At 41.8% G+C, this 9,835-nt stretch overlaps 1 protein-coding gene across 2 annotated transcripts in view; it reads right to left on the bottom strand.

Moving 5' to 3' along the window:
- Window positions 1-1,072: 1,072 nt before the first annotated feature.
- Window positions 1,073-9,835, bottom strand: part of SH3RF2 (SH3 domain containing ring finger 2) — a 133,331-nt gene continuing 124,568 nt past the window's right edge. For both annotated transcript variants that reach the window (XR_009220445.1, XR_009220447.1), the window contains exons 11-12: window positions 1,489-2,867; window positions 1,073-1,445 (exon numbers count right to left, since the gene is read on the bottom strand). The gene's annotated coding sequence lies outside the window, so the exon portion shown is untranslated. The remainder of the gene's footprint in view (window positions 1,446-1,488; window positions 2,868-9,835) is intronic.

Raw genomic sequence — 9,835 nt, 5'->3', positions numbered from 1 at the left:
CGGATTTCTGATGACTCCATGTGGGTAAACACCACCACCAACAACACACATGTAACAGACATTTCAAAGTAACCACACAGATTAGAAATTATAAAACTGGAAAACAAACAAACAAACCTTCCCCCAATCCCCTAGCTTTACAGTGGAATAGACTATGGAAATAAGCTGCCAGCCCTGGAAGTCGCTAGTTTTTGGAACAAAGAAGTGAAAAGTTTGAAAGTCCTTAAGTGTCCATTGCCCTATAAAATAATTTTTTATACATTTATATATTTTATATATCTAAGGTTTATTTATACAATAGTCCATAATGACTAACATATTATACCCTTTTTATAAACATTATTCACATACATGTTACCTCATAAAGATTCTCTTTTTGTCTATTAAAAACACTGTATTTAAAAAGCAAGCAGAGACACATGAGTCTATAGGTTTTCTGCTTATATTTCCATGGAGGAGTGAATTTTTCTCCCCTTCCATTTTCTTTTTCATCTTTTTTCCCCTAAACAACACCCCCTCCCCTGACCCAACATGTAGTAATAAGAAGCAACAATTCCAAGAGTTGATACTCAGACTTCATGGTTAGCAAACTATTCTAGGGTAAGTTTCTGGGCTGGCATCATTCTAACCATCCTAATTCATCATTACCTGCCTCCCCACCACCGCCACTTTGGACCCATGATTATTTGGAATCTATATGCTGGAACTGACAGTCCAGAAATGAAAACTTTAGGAAATGGAAAGCTTTTTCTAAGCTTCTTGGTTTGGCTGGGAACAAATCAGATTCTTCATTTCGTGTTTTAAGAAAATATTTGGTTGATTGGCGTGGCAGGTTCAAAGGAAAAGCTAAATCTTCACGAAACCCTCCATTATAAGCCATGGAAAGTTCCCAGAGACTTAAAAAACAGCAAGTGTAAAAATTAGGAGTGGTAGTTTCCTGTTGCTCTAAATGTGAGAGGGGGAAGCCAACATAAGAAGAAGAAAATCGAGCGAGAAGGCCTTGAAGGCAAGGCTGTAATTAGCCAACGTGGTCTAATGGTTTCTGGGGATTAAAAGTTACATTGCCCCCCGTCCCCCCGCAAGTTTATACAACTTGCTTTTGTGTGGGCAGCTTGCCTATACTTAACTTTTCCATACATCATCAATAAAAATAAAATTCTTTCTAACTCTGACATTCTATAACTTTACCCTGGAAAATAAAGTCATGGAAACCTATTTATAGGTAGGCTATAAGGCCTCATGGTAGCAACAAATAGATTCCAGAACCTGAAGGCAGCATCTCTATATTCATTGCTGCTGAGGCTAAAGAGGAGCTGACCAAACTTGAGTTCGTCCCAGAGGAAATGGAACCAACATTCAGTCACAGTAGTTCGGAGAAAAGGGATGACTGACAATTGGCAGCACCATCATTGACCATGTGTGAGGAGATGTCATCACTGAATTACCTTTCTGTGGTCTCATCATACCTCTTGCCTTCCCACTCACCACTGGGTAGATAAAGCCAATACTTTGGGGCTTCTTGTTGCTTGTTATCACCTTCCCCTGGGGTTAGCTAAGAGAAGGGTGTGATTAAGAATTCCAAGTTATTCATCCCATTAAGAGATGGGTGCTAGTTTAAGACCTCATGTGACAGCTTCACATAGGAGAAAACATTTCTGTAACCACAAAATACAACCCTTAACTCTGCTCATGCTTTGGCTGATGCTTGCTCCTGCTTATAAGCAGGGCTGGATGAAAGACTGAGGATGCTTCAGTGCAAAATTATAATCCTGAACTTTAAAACAACCAACATATCCAAATAATGCTGCATTCTTGTCATTGTCTTTGATAATCAGTGCAGCATGTGCTTTTAAAAATGAAACTCTTATTGATGTCTTAGGATAGAAGATGAAAATGTATGGCTCAAAGAAGTCTCAGGGTATTTGTGAATTTCATTTATCTGTGCAATGTCTCTCTCTGTTTAGCACAGATAATGTAAAATTTGCATTTTAAATTACAGTTTTTTAAACCAGGGGTAGAATATCTTCTAATGACTTGTCTTTTAAGATGACTTATTTCTGAGCAAAAAGGAATGCATGGTTCTAACTAATTTTTATATCTTTAGACTTGAAATAGCCTCTCTGTTAGCGTTGCAGTCTGTGGCATCTCTCATAACATCATGGATTTTTCTTATCTGAGATTCTTTATGTACCAAGTCCTTATTTCCCAGATCAGTATGTTCTAAGAGAAGCCCTCTGGATCAGCAGGTGTCAGGGAAGGCGGTGGGGGAAACAGGATGGAATTGGAATGGAACAGATGGAGGTTGTGGCAGAGGGATGCAAGATGCTCAGGTGGGAGTCAGGGGAAGGGGTGAAGGCTAGGGACATTGTGAAGAAGCGTTGGCCTCTCTGGCTTGAACACCCAAGAGAAGAATATTATGCCATCCCCTGCACGGCTCTAAATCTGAGCTGGAGAGAGAGGCCAGTCACAGATCTGGAAGGCATTTGATGTCCAGTTTTTTCATTTGTCAATTAGGTGCCAAAATATGAGAAATTGGCAAGATAAAGTTTGGCTTTGACAATAGAATGGAATAACAGGAGGGATGGGAGGGAGTCTGGTGTAACCTGTAACAGCACATGATTCTTTGCTTTTCTCCATCCTGGCCCACCCCCCATTGACACTATGGGTAGAGACAGACTTGCTGTTTCTCCTATTACCCTCTGTCTTGGAGGCCAGCCTATTCGTATTCCTGTATCATCCCTTATGTCCAAGGAATATCCCATGGTCCACAACTCTCCATTGAGCAGTTTCCATCCAAGAAGATCATTTGTTGTCATCAGTGTCCCAGTTGTTGCTGGCTCCTCCTGGGAAGATTACCAAGGCAGGGTCTGTGAAGGTGAAAAAAATTTCAGAATCTATTGTGTGTGAATGCAGCCTGGGAAGGACTATAGTTCTTTAAAATTCTTAAGCCCTTTGGGCAGGAATTTGTCTTTTCATTTCACAGAAGAGAGGTTGTGTCCTCAGTTCATCATATCAGGAGGCACATAGAATCTATTTCCCTATTTCTGCTGATGCTAACTTTGGTCTTTCAGTTAAGGTGGTTGTCTACCAGGTTTCTCCACTATAAAGCTGCTGTTTTCGCCTTATGTTTATAAGTATCTTGTGATACTCTGAGTTCTTCAAGCTTTCACCCACTAGTTTTAATATCCATTGATGATTCTTGCCTGAACCTATTATTACTGTAGTGATTGCCAAATGGTGATTTTTAAAAATTCCATCATTCCTTCTACATTTAGTAGTTGGCACTCTACTGTAAGGAAGAGCTTTTTCTTCTCCCCCATTTATTTATTTATGTAGTATGGACTCAGGGATTCCTATTTGATGCTAAAGGTTATTATCCTTTACTGTCAAAAATGAATAATCTGAATCTAATGATGAATAAATATCAGACAAACCCCAACCGAGAGACATTCTATAAAATAAATGGCCTATATCCTTCAAAATGCCAAGGTCATGGAAGACAATGAATCTTGAGGAACTGTTCCAGATTAAAAGAAACTAGAGAGATATGACAATTAAATGCAATATGTGGTCCTGGATGGAATCCTAGATAAGACAATAAAATTTTTTTTCTGTAAAACAAAAGAGTCGGACAATTTAAAAAATAGTAGGGCAATTGAATAAGATCTGTAGACTAGTTAATAGTACTAAATCAGTGTTAGTTTCCTGATTTGGGTAACTGTATTGTGCTTATGTAAGAGCATATCCTTGTTTTTAGGAAATACACATTGAATTGTTTAGGGGTAAATGGGCATTTGTTCTTCAACTTACTTTCAATTGGTTCATAAAAATTATATACATAATTTATATTAACATTTTATTTAATATTTAATTAATATTGTATATATTTTTATATATATAAAAGAGAGAGAGAATCAAAACAAACATAGTAAAACGTTACTATCTAGGGAACCTAGCTCTGCAAGGTATACAGGAATTTTTTGGTACAGTTTTAGCTACATTCTTGTAAGTCTGAAATTATTTCAAAAATAAAAAGTTAAAATCCATGAGCCCCCAGAATTTCTCCAAAGCCTCAAATATTTTATTTTGATTACAAACCCAACCTGCACCCCTATCACCCCCACATATGTAACCAATGTCCTCCTCTCCCTGTCCAGCCCTTGGCCCCTTGTGTCCTCCTGAGGCTGAGAACACTCAGAAGGACGCGCAGCCAACACCTCAGGCTGCTCCTTGTCCAGGTGAGAGCAGGCAGTTTGAATGGGCATCACAGGAGTTGGCTGCTCTCTATGACTTTGCTGCCAATGCTTGGCTCTTGGCCCTTCTGAGTGCAAATAAAGTCCCAACTGACCATGCTGCAGGGGGACAGGAAAAGCTATGGAAAATTGGTGCAATAACATTTAGAGAGACTTGCCTTCTAAAAGACCCAGCCTCAGAGTTTGTCCACAAGTGAATGCCCATGAAAATCCAATAAAACAGGAAACGAATAGGAGAGGGAGTTTTCCATCTCCTGTCCAATTTCTTTCATCTGGAGCCTGATTTCTTTTCTATTCGAGGACTCATGCTGATTTAACAGACCAGTTTTCTCTTTGGGGAAACTTTAAGGTTCACAGCCTCATTCTTCGCGAGACGGCATGGGACAGATCTTCCGAGCAAAGTGTATGGGAAACACCGATTTGGGGAGTCTTACCCAAACCCCCACTTTCCAAAAGCAGAACTACGATCCATGGCTACAGAGACCGAGTGTACTGAAGGAGCCTGAGCTTTCAAGGAGGCAGCTACATTTGGGCTCAACACTGAGCTTCTCTGAGCTCTCAGGGCTTGCAAATGCAATGTGGCACTTACGCATTTGCTGACGTGCTCCACTCGGCACAACAGCAAGGAAGGGCGGTCAGAGGTCCAGGTGGCTGCTTTACATTCAGCGGGAGAAGCAGGCATGAATACAAAGTCTGTGATCACTACGATGCATTCCGCGTCCCCCCACGTCAATAAGTTAAACAGAGTTTGGAGTTATGCTGTCTTCACTATACGCCACCAAACGTGGGCAGGAGTTTCATCCTGCTAGTCATGACTTTGAGCCCTTAGAAGGGAAGGTACCTGTGTTAGACATATCCTGCTTCTCTTCCCTGTGCCTAAGTTGGTGCCAGTGCTAATGCTGGGCACGTGCCTTTGGAGATGGGTCAACCTGTTACTATCACGCTGGACCCAAAAATGGCCGCTTTGATCTGTAGGTCAGGCCTGGTGTCAGCAGCTGGGAGACTGAAGGCAAGGTTATTTGAGATTACTGCATCTGGATCCCAAGGGAGGAGTGGAGGTTTGTTTGCTCTTTAACTACATTTATTGTGATGTAGCATTTCTGAGAGCGAGTGCAAGGACAGGGAAGTAATAAGGAAGTAACTGCCAAGGGAAGGCTGGCTCCGCATTAAACTGACCTTCCAGGTTGTGCTAAATGATGTAGAAAGAACTTCAACTCCAAGATCGACTGACATTTTAATAGGCGCCTGAAAATCCCATCAACAGTAGGAGGTGTGAATTTACCTATGGCTGACGCTGTGCAGGACTGGGTAGCAGCCCTTATTAGTGCTGTGTCTACAGGCCAGGGGTTTCAGGATGAGGCATGTAATAACTCTTTATTTATTGACCGCTCAGAAGACAAATCTATTTGAAATAGAAAACCCTGATGTCTGCAGAAAGCTTTTGTGTCTCATCTTAAATGAGGTGGCAAGCAGTTAGCAGCAATAGACTGGAGTCAGATTGCCTGGGTTTCTTCCCAAGTTCCACCAATTCCTAGCTGTGTGACCCTGCGGAAATTATTTAATCTCTCTAGGTCTTTGTTTTTAATTTTATTTATTTACTTTTTTTCCCCAAAGCCCCAGTAGATAGTTGTATGTCATAGCTGCACATTCTTCTAGTTGCTGTATGTGGGACGCAGCCTCAGCATGGCCAGAGAAGCGGTGCATCGGTGCGCGCCTGGGATCCGAACCCGGGCCGCCACCAGCGGAGCGTGTGCACTTAACCGCTAAGCCACGGGGCCGGCCCTAGGTCTTTGTTTTTTTATCTGTAAAATGGGGCTAGTGATAGTGTTTACTTTGTGTGGTTGTGGGGAGATTTTTAAATCAGTCAGTGTAAGTAAAGCACATAGAATAGAGTCTGCACACGCAGGGGTTCTGTAACTGTTGGCTCAAAAGTATTATTATAAATTAAGAGACCTCTTGAAGGCTATTTATTGTGATCCTGCTTCTTGATTACTTCAAAGAATGGAAAGGTGGATGCAGATCATTAAACTGCCTCATTGTCACACTCGTTACTAGAGTTTCTTTTGCCTTAAAAACCTAAGTCTCAGTGTCCTAAGCTGAGTTCTTAAAATTTTACATCCTAATCTACAATATGGGATAATAATAGCTCAATATTTACTTTAGATGGTTGTTGTGAGATGGCCTCTATTATTATTCCTATTGTATGGATGAGAAAATTAAGACTCAGAGAGGTGAATGACTTGCCCAAAGTCACACAGTGAGTCACACTTGACATACAGCTCAGGTGTTCCAATGCTCTAGCCTGGGTTCTTTGTTTTTTTTTTTTTTTTTTTTTTTTTTGCTGAGGAAGATTTGTCCTGGGCTAACATCTGTGCCAATCTTCCTCTTTTTGTATGTGAGCCACTGCCACAGCATGGCTACTGACAGATGATGAGTGGTGTAGGTCCATGCCCGGGAACTGAACCCAGGCCACCGAAGTGGAGCATGTCAAACTTAACTACTAGGCCACCAGGGCTGGCCCTAGCCTGGGATCTTAACTAGTGTGCCAGAGAAAGGTGGGGGGAAGAGAGAGTGGGGGAGGAGAAGGAGGAGGAGGAGGAAAAGCAGGAGAAGAAGGATGAGGGTGAGGGCAGAGAGACTTGTATTTAATAATAAGTATTTTTGGAATGAGCATGGAAATTCAATAAATATGTCCTAAGGATAACAAAGCAGATGACATTTCATGCCTTGTCTACACAATTCCAAACAACCATTTCGACTGCTTAAAAAATATGCCAGATTGTTTTTAGCTTGCTGCATAGTCATTGCTTTAAAGAGCTGTGAGGGCCAGTCCCCTTGGAAGGTGAGTTCTTCAGACCTCACAGCCCTGGAATGCTAGTGGTTAAGCTAAGCACCTTGTTTTAGAGATGGAGAATGGGGCTGGAGAAAAGGGAAGTAACTTGTCTCTATGCTTGTGGCATCTCCCATAAGTTCATCCTTCCTCCGAAGGTCCTTCTTGGCAGGAAAAAAGGGGATTCATCTATTTTCCAATTGTTCATTCAACACGTATTTATTGTATGATCAAAAACGTTTGATGAATGAATTTCCTAGACATTTTGAGCTTGTTTCTGTTCACCTTGCCACGCAGCATATCTGGTTCCTTCTCAATCTTCAAATATAAGTTCAAGTGTCACCTCCTTGGAGAAACCTTTCCTGGCTGCCCTACCTAATGTAGCTCCTACCCCTCAGCCATTCTCTGTCCCATCACTTTGTTTCCTTTATAACATCTGTCATATAGAAAGATCCTGCATGTTTAATTGTTTACCATTTACTCCCCTTCACGAAGGCAGGGACCTTACTTGCATTATTCACTGCTGTATCCCAACTGTATGGAACAAAACCTCGCACGCAGTAGATGCTCAGTCAATATTTGTTGAATGAAAATGTATGAATAAATGAATGAGATGACATTGATTTTTACCCATGAAGAAAACATTCTGTGACTTTAAATGGAGATGGAGTGAGAGCTGGGATGTTGGCCTGAGGCCCCTTGGTCATAATGGCCTGTCCAGCAGGGGTTTAACTAATCAGCACAGGCATTTCCTGAATTACAGTATGCCAGGAACATTTAATTTCTGTTAATTGGCACCAAAGAGGAGGGGTTGTTATCGAAATCACCAGCCAGCTGGAAGCATGGCTGTGTCAGACCTATTTGCAAATCAGAATGGACATTTCATAAACCCTGTCAACCTTGGGAAGCTGCAAGTCCCTAGAGGGGCAGCACCAATGTGCACACTGGCCGCATTCAGGGTCACAGACAACCCTAAACCTTAAACCTTCAACAGACGAGGAGGTAAGGTGGTAGAGACAACCAGAAGGGAAAAGACTGATGAGGGTTACGGTATAGGATGCATTTAAAAATAATTGTCATATTGCCTCAACCCTGGTGCCATTTACCAGCTTATCCGAAAGGTGAAGAGAGCCAAGAGGCTTAGATTTCTAGTCTTATGGAGTCAGCCCCACTGCTTCCTTACTGTGACCTTAGACAAGTGACTTGTCCTCTGAGCCTCAGTTGTTTGATCTATAAACAGGAGACAGTAACACTCAACTCATAGGATTGTTGTGAGGATTAAATGAGAAAATGCATGTCAGTAATAATGATAGCTAACATTACGGAGCATTTTCCATGTGGGCACTGGGCTAATGACTTTGTGTCCATTATCTCATTTAACCCCCACCAACCCACTCAAGGAAAGCACAGTCAGTCCCTGCATTTTACAGGCAAGGGAATGAGAGGTTGGGGAGATTAAATGACTTGCCCATAATGACACAGGGATGAAATGCAGAGCCTGGATTTGAATCCAGGACTCACTGTGCTCTTAACCACCTGTAACTGACCCTCTAAAGGGCTTAGCTAGTACCTGGCATTTAGTACACGTCTAATGCATGGCAGCTAGTAAGATTCTGTTCTTATATTTAGCATTTCTCCTGCTTTCAAGCCTTTGTCCTGCCTGCAAACTCCTGCAACAACTCCCACTTCTAGGCTCCTTCTGCACACCAGCATCTGGCCTAGTTGTCTCACTGAATCTTCCCAATAACCCTAGGAAGTGCTGATTATTGTTTCCACTCTTCAGATGAGTAAAGAAAGTCTCAGAGAGATTAGTTAACTTATCCAAGGTCAGATAGCCAAGAAGTGATGCGGCCAGGATTTGAACCCAGGGTCATGTGGTCCAGAGCCCAGGGGCTTTCCTCTCCATATAACATTTCTCCATGTACCATCTTTCAGAACCTGTTTCTCCTCAGTGAAGCTCTCCTGACAACTGAAACACTCCTTTGTTCTCCCCTCTCTCACCTTGGTCTGCCTGATAGAGCCTAGCTCGTTACTGTGCTCTCTGTTTTCGAATTGTGCCTCCATATCCATTTATTGGTAATAGGTACCATTTGTTGAACACTTTGATGTACTCAATACCGTGATCAGAGCTGGATATGCATGATCTCATTTAATCCTGCCAAGAACCCTGTGAGGTGGAAGTTCTGATCCCCATTTTACAGATGGGGATACAGGTTTAGGGAGGTGTGACTGTTCCATGTTTCTTTAGTCATTTGCCAAAGGAAATGTAACAAGTAAGTGATAAAGCTGAGATAAAAATCCAGATGATTTTGTTCCAAAACCCATCATCCTAGCTCTTACATTATATTGCTTCTCCATATCTTGTGAAGTTCTAGAGGATTGAGAATATAGCTGGCGTAGCTATCCCCAAATCCTTGTTGACTGATGCTTTAAAATCTAGTCCTTTGTTGGAGGTCTCCATAATGAAGAAGGCCTAATCTCTCAAATTTTCCAACATCTAAAAGAAACTTAAGCTTAAAAAAAGAATTCAACTTATAAATAGAATGTGCAGAATGGAATATTTGGAAACATGGATCTGATATCTAAAATTAGCCTTCCCTTCCAAACAGTGTCACCCCTTCTGACTGTCTGACTGCTCTGTTCCTTGTCATGGAAGCTAGTGCTATCTCTCTCGAGCTGTGACTGACATGCGCTGCAGTTCTCCAGCTCTCTCCTTGACAGAGATGTAAAACATCTCCCCAAGGAACTGGCG

Source organism: Diceros bicornis, chromosome 1 (assembly GCF_020826845.1).
Source record: "Diceros bicornis minor isolate mBicDic1 chromosome 1, mDicBic1.mat.cur, whole genome shotgun sequence".
Taxonomy (NCBI): Eukaryota; Metazoa; Chordata; class Mammalia; order Perissodactyla; family Rhinocerotidae; genus Diceros; species Diceros bicornis.
The sequence above is the reverse complement of the archived record's forward strand: the minus strand, read 5'-3'. Positions and strand labels throughout refer to the sequence as shown.